Below are 13664 nucleotides of genomic sequence, written 5' to 3' on the forward strand. Positions count from 1 at the left end.
ATTCAGTTGGAGTTGACATAGAGGGAGACACCCCTATTGATGAGGACAAGCCCATCACTAAGAAGAGGATGGAGCACACAAGAGACCCCACTCATCATGAGATCCCTGAGATACCTCAAGGGATGCACTTTCCTCCACAAAACTATTGGGAGCAACTAAACACCTCCCTAGGAGAATTGAGTTCCAACATGGGACAACTAAGGGTGGAGCATCAAGAACACTCCATCATCCTCCATGAAATTAGAGAAGATCAAAGGATCATGAGAGAGGAGCAACAAAGACAAGGAAGAGACATTGAGGAGCTCAAGCACTCCATAGGATCTTCAAGAGGAAGAAAGAGCCGCCATCACTAAGGTGGACCCGTTCCTTAATTTCCTTGTTCTTTATTCTCCTGTTTTTTCGAATTTTAGTGCTTATGTTTATCTATGTTTGTGTCTTGTGATCATTAGTGTCTTAGTGTCTATGCCTAAAAGATATGAATATCCTATGAATCCATCACCCTTCTTGAATAAAAAAACGTGCTTAATTGAAAAAGATAAGAATTGCATGAATTTTGAATTTTATAACAGTTTAATTATTTTGATGTGGTGGCAATATTTTTGTTCTCTGAATGTATGCTTGAACAGTGCATATGTCTTTTGAATTTGTGGTTCATGAATGTTGGCTCTTGAAAGAATGATGAAAAAGGAGACATGTTACTGAGGATCTGAAAAATCATAAAAATGATTCTTGAAGCAAGAAAAAGCAGTGAATACAAAAAAAAATTTCGAAAAAAAAAAGAGAAAAAGAAAAAGAAAAAGAGAAGAAAAAGAAAGAAATAAAGTTGTGATCCAAGGCAAAAAGAGTGTGCTTAAGAACCCTGGACACCTCTAATTGGGGACTCTAGCAAAGCTGAGTCACAATCTGAAAAGGTTCACCCAATTATGTGTCTGTGGCATGTATGTATCCGGTGGTAATACTGGAAGACAGAGTGCTTTGGGCCACGGCCAAGACTCAATAAGTAGCTATGTTCAAGAATCATCATACTTAACTAGGAGAATCAATAACACTATCTGGATTCTGAGTTCCTAAAGAAGCCAATCATTCTAAATTTCAAAGGATAGAGTGAGATGCCAAAACTGTTCAGAGGCAAAAAGCTAAAAGCCCCGCTCATCTAATTAATACTGATCTTCATAGATGTTTTTGGAATTCATTGCATATTCTCTTCTTTTTATCTTGTTTGATTTTCAGTTGCTTGAGGACAAGCAACAATTTAGGTTTGGTGTTGTGATGAGCGGATAATTTGTACGCTTTTTGGCATTGTTTTTAGTATGTTTTTAGTATGATCTAGTTAGTTTTTAGTATATTTTTATTAGTTTTTAGTTAAAATTCACTTTTTTGGACTTTACTATGAGTTTGTGTGTTTTTCTGTGATTTCAGGTATTTTCTGGCTGAAATTGAGGGACCTGAGCAAAAATCTGATTCAGAGACTGAAAAGGACTGCAGATGCTGTTGGATTCTGACCTCCCTGCACTCGAAGTGGATTTTCTGGAGCTACAGAAGCCCAATTGGCGCGCTCTCAACGGCGTTGGAAAGGAGACATCTTGGGCTTTCCAGCAATATATGATAGTCCATACTTTGCCCAAGATTTGATGGCCCAAACCGGCGTTCAAAGTCACCCTCAGGAATTCCAGCGTTAAACGCCGGAACTGGCACCAAAATGGGAGTTAAACGCCCAAACTGGCATAAAAGCTAGCGTTTAACTCCAAGAAGAGTCTCTACACGAAAATGCTTCAATGCTCAGCCCAAGCACACACCAAGTGGGCCCGGAAGTGGATTTTTATGTCATTTACTCATCTCTGTAAACCTTAGGCTACTAGTTTTCTATATATAGGACCTTTTACTATTGTATTAAAATCTTTGGACATCTAGTTCTTAGATCACGTTTGGGGGCTGGCCATTCGGCCATGCCTAGACCCTGTTCTTATGTATTTTCAACGGTGGAGTTTCTACACACCATAGATTAAGGTGTGGAGCTCTGCTGTACCTCGAGTATTAATGCAATTACTATTGTTCTTCTATTCAATTCCGCTTGTTCTTGTTCTAAGATATCACTTGTTCTTCAACTTGATGAATGTGATGATCCGTGACAGTCATCATCATTCTCACCTATGAACGTGTGATTGACAACCACCTCCGTTCTACCTTCGATTGGGTGAATATCTCTTGGATTCCTGATACACGATGCATGGTTGATCGCCTGACAACCGAGTGCTCGCCTGACAAACGAGCCAGCCATTCCGTAAGATCAGAGTCTTCGTGGTATAGGCTAGAACTGATGGCGGCATTCAAGAGAATCCGGAAGGTCTAACCTTGTCTGTGGTATTCTGAGTAGGATTCAATGATTGAATGACTGTGACGTGCTTCAAACTCCTGAGGGCGGGGCGTTAGTGACAGACGCAAAAGAATCACTGGATTCTATTCCGGCCTGATCGAGAACCGACAGATGGATAGCCGTGCCGTGACAGGGTGCGTTGAACATTTCCACTGAGAGGATGGGAGGTAGCCACTGACAACGGTGAAACCCTTGCTTAAGCTTGCCATGGAAAGGAGGAAGAAGGATTGGATGAAGACAGTAGGAAAGCAGAGAGACGGAAGGGAAGGCATCTTCATACGCTTATCTGAAGTTCCTACCAATGAATTACATAAGTATCTCTATCTTTATCTTTATGTTTTATTCGTATATCACCATACCTATTTGAGTTTGCCTGACTGAGATTTACAAGGTGACCATAGCTTGCTTCATGCCAACAATCTCTGTGGGATCGACCCTTACTCGCGTAAGGTTTATTACTTGGACGACCCAGTACACTTGCTGGTTAGTTGTGCGAAGTTGTGTTTATGCCATGGTATTGAGCACCAAGTTTTTGGGGCCATTACTAGGGATTATTAGAGTTGTGAAAAAGTATTGATCACAATTTCGTGCACCAGGGATTCCATTAGGAAATTCTATACAAATTTACATTCCGCATTCCATGAGCAACTAAACCTCCATTGTTAAGGTTAGGAGCTCTGTCTATTTGTATGTATTGATTTTATTGCTTTTTCTATTTTAATTCATGTATGGATTTATAATTTAAGAATTGTTTTCGCTCTTCATCTTATGAATTTGGGTGAAACGGAAGTATGACCCTCTTTCTATTTGAGTTCTTGTATAACTTGGAAAAGCTCTTTACTTGAACAACAGCTTGAAAACATATTCTCCTAAATTTTAATTATCTGGATTTAACAAGATACGTGATATATAATCCTTTTATTTTTGGGTAATTAGAGTTTTTGTGGCATATAAACTGAAATTTGATCATCATTCTCTAATTGGAATTAATTGACCAAGGAATTGGCTGTTGATGAATTTTAGAGGAGAATAGAAAGTTCTGAGAAATTAGGGTCTAGTCACATATAGTTTGCCATAATTTAAATCATACATGATTAAAATAGTTGATAAGAAAAGTCAATCCGGAAAATAGACAACTCTGAAGCCTTAACTGTTTTCTCCATATTTTATTCCCAACTTATTTATTTGTATATCCTTTTGATATTCTGAGTTTGAATTTAAACCTTTTGAACATCCAAAAACCCTTTTCTGCTTGCCTAACTAAGCCAGTCAATTAATCATTGTTGCTTGATCCATCAATCCTCGTGGGATCGACCCTTACTCACGTAAGGTATTACTTGGAACGACCCGGTGCACTTGCCGGTTAGTTTGTGGTTGTAAAACACCGCACCACCTTTCCCCAAGGATCGGGACAAATCAAATTCCTCATTGTAGGGGTAGATTACTTCACAAAATAGATTGAGGCAAAGCCCCTAGCTAATGCCGCTGCTCAAAGAAGTCAGAAATTCTTATACAGAAACATTGTTACAAGGTTTGGGGTTCCTTACTCCATCACCATAGACAATGGCACTCAACTCATGGACGCAGGTTTTAGAAAGTTGGTAGCTGACATAAAAATAAAGCACCAATTCACATCCGTAGAGCACTCCCAAGCTAATGGACAAGCAGAGGCCGCCAACAAAGTCATACTAGCTGGATTAAAACGAAGACTACAGGACGTAAAAGGAGCCTGGGTCGAAGAGTTCCCACAAGTCCTATGGGCATATCGGAGAACTCCACACTCCACAACAAGCGAATCACCCTTCCGATTGGCTTATGGAATGGAGGCAATGATCCCAGTAGAGATCGAAGAAGGATCCCCCTGAATGATCTGCTACAATGAAGAGGTCAACTCCCAACTTCAAAGGGAAGAACTCGACCTACTTCCAAAAGTCCAAGAAAGAGCTCGAATTAGGGAGGAAGCATTAAAACGTCGAATGGCCTCAAGATATAATCGGAAAGTAGCTCAGTGAAGTTTTGCCAACAACGATCTCATCCTAATCCGAAATGACATCGGCACAGGTCGACCAGGAGAAGGAAAGCTAGCAGCTAACTGGAAAGGACCATACCAAGTTATAGAGGTATTGAAAAAAGGCTACTAGAAGGTGTCCGACCTCGAGGGGTGAGAGCTACCAAGGGCTTGGCACGCCTGCAACCTAGGTCATGGCACGCCTGCAACCTAAGAATGTATTATAGTTAGAAGGTAATAAAGATCTTAGGTCAAGGTGCACTTTTTTTCCTGAAAAAGGTTTTTTAACGAGGCACCAAGCCAAGATCTCTACAAAATTACCTGACTTAGAAGGGTAAGCACCCACATGTATATATTTTCTTTTTGCCTATATGCCTATTTTCTATTTGAATAAAACTCTCCAGATTTTTTACAAAGTCTCTCTACCAAGACGCATTAATCTGAACGCAAAATTCATCGCCCGATTACAAAGCTACAGGTCGGCAAGTTGAAATCAAATTCACTGCCCGATCATGACAAAGTCAGCAAGATGAAAATCGAATTCATCATCCGATTTCGACAAAGGTTGATGAAGTGAGAACCAAACTCACCGCCAGATTTCTACAAAGTCAGCAAGATGAAAAGCGATAAAAATAGATTAATGCAAGAAGTTATAAAAAGTAATCCATAGAAAGAGGCCTGACGAGGTCTGAATAAAAATGGATTGCTAGAAATATGTGTTGACTCCTAAAACCAATTCCTGGATCCATACTCTAGTCTCTTGTTCATCTTCTTGTTGATCTTCATTGTTGCACATAGATGAACATTGTCTTGAATCACCATGGACACACTTGTGCACTGATGATTGGACTTTTGTGTGGTCTAGAATTTCACAATAGATTCTCGTTGCAAGTATAGTGTCTAAAGCAACAATAATCCTTTCATACAAAAATTTGTTTGTCACAAGTACAAACCCCTAAAAATAATAACCGAATTATTCAAACCTCGGGTCGTTCTCCCTAGGAATTACAATAAAGTATTCTTGTTATTGGCTATGAAGTATCTTTGGGGTTTTTTGAGATAATAGACAAGAAATATAAATGGCAAAGGAAATAAACTAGCAAGTAAGAAAGCTCTGGGTAAGGTATGAGAACTAGAGGTCCTATCCTAGTTATCCTTATCAATTGTGATGAGAATTGTTAATTGCTCCCACTTAGTTAACCTCTAACCATGGAGGAGAGTCAAGTGGATGAATCAACTTGATTCCACAAGTCCTAGCCTAATCCTAAGGAGAGACTAGCTTTAGTGGCATTCAAGTCAATTAGCAACTTCTAATTATCAATCAACAAATGAGGTTGATAACTCAAGAGTCACTAATTACTCAACCAAGGCCAAGAGGAACAAAATCCAACTCATAACTAGAAGAGACATTTCATCAAACACATAAAAGGCAATAAAGGTAAATGACATGAATTGCAAGAATTAAAGAGAGATCTAACTACAAAAGCAAGAGATTAACAATAGAGAAACAAAATAATTATGAAACAACAAAGAACTTACCAATTGCATTGAGAAGAAATGTAGATCTACAAGTGAATTCATAAACTACAATTAACAATACAAAGAAACTACAACAGAAGTAGAATGCTACAACTACAAGAGAAGAACTAAAGATGAAAAAGGAAAATTGAAGCAAGAGAATGGAGAGATCTAGATCTAAAACTAAGAACCCCAATTCTAGAGAGAAGAGAGAGCTTCTCTCTCTAGAAACTAACTCTAAACTAAAAATAAACTAAGTGGTAACTAACTTCCTCATTCTCCTTCAATTCTTGGGTTAAATAACATCAAAAATGAGTTGGATTGGACCCAAAATGCTTCAAAAATCTCTGGCCACGAGTTACTTTTAAGTGAGTCACGTGCAGCATCGATGCGTATGCGTACATGACGCGTACGCGTCTCTAAACATCAGGAAAATATGACAAATTTTATATCATTTTGAAACCACGGATGTTAGCTTTCCAACACAACTAGAACCACTTCATTTGAACCTCTGTACCTCAGGTTATGATCGATTAAATGCAAAGAGGTCAGGATTGACAGCTTTACGATTCCTTCATTTCTTCATGAGTTCTCCATTTCTACATGATTTTTCTTCATCCCCTCAATTCCAATCTTTGCCTCCTAAACTTGAAATCACTTAACAAACATATCATGACATCTAATGAAATCAAGGTGAATTAAATTTAGCTATTTTAAGACTCAAAAAGCATGTTTTCACTCTTAAACACAATTAAAGGAGAATTTACAAAATCATGCTATTTTAGTAAATAAGTGGGAGACAAGTTGACAAAACTCTCTACATTCAACACAACATAAACCCTAAAAATGGGGATATCTACCTCTCCACACTTAAACCTTAGCATGTCCTCATGATAAACCAAGAAGGAAATAAGGGGTATGACATTTATTCAATGCAACCTATCTATATGCATCCTATCTAAATGAATGTAACTAAATGCAAAATGATTCTACCTACTTGATTAAAAGTAAATCAATCTCCAAGACATACATGAACAAGTAGGGCCAAGATCATATAACGATTGATGAATCGTACCAATTTAAATATCAAAATAAAGTTCAGGTGGACTTGCAAGAAGAAAGCTTATGACAGCCGGAAAACGAGGAATTGAGCATCGAACCCTCATTGGAAGTGTTTGTTGTAACATCCCTTCCAACAAAATACCTTGTTTAAGTAAGGGTATTTCTACTAGAAAGAATATTACGTAATCTTTTCTAGTATTAACTACTTAATTATCGAGCCTTTGTATCGAGTTCGTGTTTCAGTTTTAAGAAAATGCCAAAAAATTATAGTTTTTATTCATTAAAGTCATGTTCCAAAGATTTCCAACAAATAATAATCACATAAATATTATTAATAATAATTCTTATACATAAGAAATCATATAAACCCAGATACAACACCTATCTCTCTGTTAAAATAAAACCTCAAAGGACAAAAGCGAGGGGATTCTATGAAAATAATTAAAACCATAAAAAAAAACCTACTAATCGCTCGTAGCTTCAAATCGCGTCTTCGAACCTGTGTCACTGAAAGGGTGGAAAATTTGGGGGTGAGAACCAAACCACATGTTCTCAGTAGAGGTCGAGAATACCGTGAAAGTAAAGAATAAATCGCAAATAGTTAATTTCATTCAGAAATATTTAAAAGAAAAACTATTTTCATTTGCTGTGATCTTTACTTGCCTTATCAACCTTTTATTTTGAAAACCAACGGCATAACATTCAAAAACCCAAAATCTTATAAAACAACAGTTAATTATTCAAAATTCTAAACCCATATTACAATGTACACACCCAAACAATGTCACATAGATGCATATGATGAATGTTTAGTCCTAGTGCAGGTAATGAGCTCATCTGTCGATTTCTACCCGCTCCAGACGTAACCCAGCATTACTAGCCGGATATGGCTTTCCTATTGGCTATACCCTTGTGTACAGGAAATAACCCCTCTGCCACCACAGGGTCCACTGTACGCAGGAAATAACACATCTGCCACTGCAGGGATGTATGCCGACACACCTTCTGTATACAGGAAATAATCCCTCTGCCACTACAGAAATGGAACAGGTGGTCACAGTACTTCTGTAGCAGGAAATAACCCCTCTGCCTTACAGAATTAAAATATGGATCTGTACCGCAGAAAAGCTTTCTTAGTGGTCGCACACTATCTATTAGACTGCTTCAATGCAACAGATCATCACATAATCATTCTCATTATCATCATTCATTATCATTCTCATTATTTATCATCACTTTCACATTCTTATGCTGTACCACTTTCTTTTTCTGTTCAATCATACTATACAAACTTTACATCTTTCGTTTTTCTTTCATAATTGCAAATACGCAAGCGGGACAAGACCCACGCCCTTGCCAACAATCTCGTATACCAAATAATATCTTCTTAAAAGAATCATTGAAGTTTTTATCATTAAATAAGCCTTAAATATTGATTTTGATTAAGTCCTTATACTTTTATAAAAATTTGAGCATAATCTCCTCTGAAAATAGGACTTAGCCACCCTATGGGTTCCCTCAACCTCAACAACTCATCAACCTTTTCTCTAAAATTATTAAAACAATACATTTTCAAAAATACATGATAATAGTATAAAAATCCATTCTTGAGTCCCATATCCAAGGTTATTACCAAAAACAATTTTGGCGGTCTAATTTCAATTCTGTTTTTAATATAACAAATGAACTCAGAATTGCACAAACTTTATATCCAGGCAACCGTCTCAGATTAAAATTTCTAATAAACGAAAAACCATAATTTTCTGATCACTCTAGACTCGGGAATAGAAGGAAAACCATGACTACTCTGCAGTGTATTTAAAACAGAAAACAGCAGCAGCGTACAATATTCAAAATTCCATATAAAATCCAAGTTAAATCCAATGACCTTAAAAATTAATATAGTTCAACTTCACTCATCCAGGTTTCTTTCTCAATTGTTTCTGGGTTAATACCGTTTTTAATGAAGTAGTTACATAACCTGGAAGTTAAGTAAAAATGAGTCAAAATCTGTTTTAGAAACCAACAAGCTTAGTACCTTCCAATTTGAATAACTTTTATTACAAAACTCCAATTAAACTAAATTTTGGTTTGGGAACTCCTAGCTCATCCAGAAACAACTGTGTCTTAGTTGCAACCCAATCAAAGTTCAATTCTAAGAGTTACAAGCATTGAAAGTTGGTGCATAGCTTGCTGAAATCTGTTTCTTTTCAGCTTCGACCACCAATATTCAAAAATTCACAACTCCCAATTATCAACTCCTAAAATTCTGAAGTTTTAGAGAAATAAAGCAATTTAATCAAGTTTTATAACAGAATTGGTTTCGCTCCAAAACTCAACTCGTAGAAGTCGCAGCAAGACAAACAAGTTGCTGCCCTGTTTAACCTTTTCTGTTGCAAGACGGATTTAACAACCTAACTTTAAAAATATGCCATAAATTGTATATTTAACAAGAAGGTCCCAAAATTTCCAATTTAGTTCCTTATATTCCCAAGTTTAGCCCAGACTTGATCTCATGCTATTCCAATCGTTACATAATTAGTAATAACTTTTCAAAGTTGCTGACTTAGTTTAGAAATTATGCAGAAAATCAGATTTTAGAATTCAACTTTGAAAAATCATAACTAATTCTCTAGTTGATATGAAACCTTCAAAATTGAATTTTCACAATTACACTTAATATAATTTACTTAATATTTAAATTCTTATCATTTCAGTCACTATAGAGTCACTAATTTACTTTCAAAGTTGCCGTTTAATTTCAAGAGAACCTGATTTTCAGCAAACCATTTAGTATTCAAAATTCAACCCTTCAATACCTCTCAAAACCAATTCCAAATCAACCACCAACCAAGTTCATTAACATTACAATATACTAAATAATAGCTCAACAGCAACAAATCCAGCATAACCCATTAAAATTCAGAAATTCTCAACAATTGGTCATCAAATAATTCCCAATCCACATAATCAATCAATATCACTAATCAACAATTACAAATCAATCTCAACCATTCCAGTCACAATTTCAGCCACAATTCAATATTCACATAATCAATCAATCATTCACAGCTATTAAATCTATTTGCAGTTATTCAATAAATCTTGTAGGCATTCTTAAATTGAAATTGTTTTAAACCTCCTACCTCGATGTCGTAATCGCAGGATCTAACACAGCAATTTCCTTTATTCCTAATTCGTGGCAGCAACCGCAACAGTGATGCCAATGACTCTCTGTAGCAGCGATGTCATCAATAATCGCGATAATGATGGCTAGACGGAAACAAAAATATTTTTGGGCATTTTTCCCATAACAATGAAGCAGCAAGCAGAGATAACAATAATCAAAATAGATTGTTGATGATACAGATTCAGATACAAGGATGAAGGAGGCTGTGGTAACCGAGCAATACCAAGACAGCATCAGCGATCTTGAACCCAACAAACAGTAGCGGCAGTCACGTTTTCTCAAATTCCAGAAACCAGAAGCAGCGGCGGAACATCATCTTCTTCGCTTGATTCTCGCGATGCTCATCTTCTCTGTACATACAGTAGCAGCAGCTTCCTCTGATGGCAGCGGCAGTATTACGAGCCCTTGTCTTCCCCATCACGTCTCTCGTCTCTATGAACTCCTATCTCTCCCTTCGTGCTCATCGGTAGTGACAGAAATGGCGGCGATGAAATCCCCTTCAAGCGGCGAACAGTGGCGTCATTAGTGTCTTCATCAACTGCGACGATGATGGCGGGCTTCAGTAACAGCAACCACGCATGGCCTCTCGCAGCAGGTCGCGCTCCTCCTTCACGTGCATCCTTCTCTTCCCGACGACATCGACGGCGTGGCGAGCAGCTGGACGGCGCAGAGTATGGCTCCATCTTCTCCGATTCCAAGCTCTCTGTTCTCCCTTTCCATTTCTGCGTTTCTTTTTTTTGTTTTTGTGTTAGTGTTTTAGGAAGAGAGGGGGTGGGCTGCGTGCTTCAGGGTTGGAGAAAGGGAAAATTTCAAGGTTGGAGAAAGGGGAAATTAGGTTTCTGATTAGGGATTTAGAATTAGGGTTTTCAATTTGGAGTCATGATAAAATTAGGATTTTTATAAAGGAATAATGATAAATATGAATAGACATTTTGATAAAATTAAAAGATAAAATAATTTTAAAATTAAATATATCCTATTAAAAATATTTAAAAACATTATTTATTAACATATTGCTAAGTTTAATTAATTATTTCTAACTTAAATTATAAAATAAGCATATTAATCACATTTTTATAAAATATAGTTTAAATTTAATATTTAATTATTCAAATTAAATGATATAACTTTATTATTTTTTTATCACCGAAACTTTAATTTCAATTTACAAAATATCCAATTATAATAAAATTACTTAAATTTTAAGTATTTATAAAAATCCATTTAATCATTCCTAATAAATTAATCTCTAAGAGCTCAACCTAATAAAATAAACCATAATTCATTCATAATAGAAATTACTTAAATTAAATTATATAATACTTCCAATACTAAATCTTAATTTCAAATTATATGAAATAACAATTATAAAATTACACAAGAGTATAACAATTATAAAATTACACAAGAGTATTAATTAACATAACTCCAAATATTAATAAATCTAATTTAATTACTCTTAATTGATTAATTTATAAAATAAGATATCAAATTAATAAAATAAATCTTAACCTTTTCAGAATAAAAATTACTTAAATTAAATTATACAATCCTTCCTTATTTTTCAATTACTAAAATTATACAAAATATTCCAATATAATAAAATTACTTAAGAATATTAATTGATTCAAAATAAAATTATCTCCGAGTCTATTTAATTATTTCTAATAGAATAATTTCTAAAATTATAAAGTTTAAACTTAATAAGATAAAATTTCAATTTTTTCATATTTAGATTTTCAAAAATGAGAGATGTCACATTTTATCCAGCTTACAAAAATTTTAGCCCTCAAAAATTGATATAAGATGGGAAAAAGATTTATATCCACATCCCCTTTTGAATATTTTAAAGGTTCCAAGAAAATCATATCACATAAACATAGAAGAAAATATACTAGGTAATACAATAGTTGATAAAAATAGCTTGACGCAAACCAATTTTCAAAATCCAAAATCAAGTAGGCACAATTTTCGTTCACAACTTTTAAGAAAAGCATGATCACTTCCTCTCGTCGCCTCAAAATTCCATAACTCTTTATAACTTCGTATACTGACCAGATTCACTTCCCGCACGCACAAATCGCGTCCCTAAGAAGTAACGCATATAAGGAATACGAAACATGAGAAGAAAAAGACAAACGGCACGAAAGGTTTATGCGAGAAATTAGAAGAATACTCAAATTTGCAGTTGTACAAGATGGTATTTCGCAAGGATTTGAAGGAATACGTGAGATCGTCAACAAACAAGGATATATATAAGCAATGAAATGGAGCATAAAGGGAGTTAATTCAAAGCTTAGAAAGAAATTTTGAATCGAACAGTTTCAATATGAACATCATTAGGGAAAATAGTACAACAATTTAGAACAACTTCAATTTGAAATAGAGGGAATTAGTTTATCTTTTTCAAAAGAAAATATTTAAATCCAACATTTTTCAAAAGTACTAAACTTAGTATAAATAAAACGGTATACCGATTTAATTTCAAATCAAAACAAATCATGCATGGTTTGTAAATTAAAGCTTGTTTGATGTTAAGGGTAAAATATTTTCTTTAGAAATCTTGGAGGATATTTAAGTACATAATTAGGTTTAGATAGCCATAAAATTATAGGAAAGTTAGAAGAAAATCAGCTTCTATTCAAAGAATAAATTCTAGAATAAAATTTTCTATAAATCAATAAAAGATAAGTGGTATATCACAAATAAACAAAATTAAACTATATAAAGAAGTTTCAGAATTTATGTAAGAAAGTCTAGGCTGAATTAAAAATAATCTCATCAAAATTTAAGCAAGGGTTGTGGATACAGCCAAGTAAGAAAAGATTTAAATTGAAATTTTTCTCAAACAGAATCTGAAATAAGTACTCAAGAAGAAAATTACAAGAAATGGTATGTTGCACCGAAATAAATCCAAGTTCAAAGCAAGCATCATAGAGTTGGTAAGGTATAGGATAAATGTTTCAAACGATTCAAGCAACAATTAGCAACATAATCAAGTAAGGATATATATGAATGACGAGATATGATGAGAAAATATCCAAGGCACATTCCAAGAAAGAGATCAAGAACTAGAGATTTCAATGCAATTGATAAGGAAAGAGATAACGTCAAGCACGAATAAAGATTATACGTCGAAACGGAACTAATTTCTAGAACTTAGTTTCTAACGTCCCCCAAAACCTCGTGATTCGCGTTACCTATCATTTCTACTTTGTCTATGATAACCCATTAGTGTTCCCATATACATAAGTCATTAGTATTAAGTTGGCCAAACTTGATACAATGAGGTATGGAACGGTAAACTATTAGCGTTATTCATCAGACAGTCATGCATATAAAACACAAACTCTTGTCACCAAGACAAGTCTTAAGGCATGACAGACACTCAGAGTATGCAATGAAGCATAGTCAGTCCACTCCCAAGGCTCTACAGGAAGGACTGCTCTGATACCATATTGTAATATCCATTCCAACAAAATACCTTGCTTAAGTCAGGGTATTTCTACTAG

General features: G+C 35.3%; 1 long non-coding RNA gene across 1 annotated transcript; it reads right to left on the minus strand.

Moving 5' to 3' along the window:
• Nucleotides 1–5901: 5901 nt before the first annotated feature.
• LOC140184442 (uncharacterized) lies at nucleotides 5902–10374 on the minus strand. Its single transcript, XR_011881182.1, has 2 exons — nucleotides 10109–10374; nucleotides 5902–7469 (listed from the first exon to the last, which is right to left on the minus strand). It is a non-coding gene; the product is annotated as an uncharacterized lncRNA (long non-coding RNA).
• Nucleotides 10375–13664: the final 3290 nt, after the last annotated feature.

Source organism: Arachis hypogaea, chromosome 4 (genome assembly GCF_003086295.3).
Source record: "Arachis hypogaea cultivar Tifrunner chromosome 4, arahy.Tifrunner.gnm2.J5K5, whole genome shotgun sequence".
Classification (NCBI taxonomy): Eukaryota; Viridiplantae; Streptophyta; class Magnoliopsida; order Fabales; family Fabaceae; genus Arachis; species Arachis hypogaea.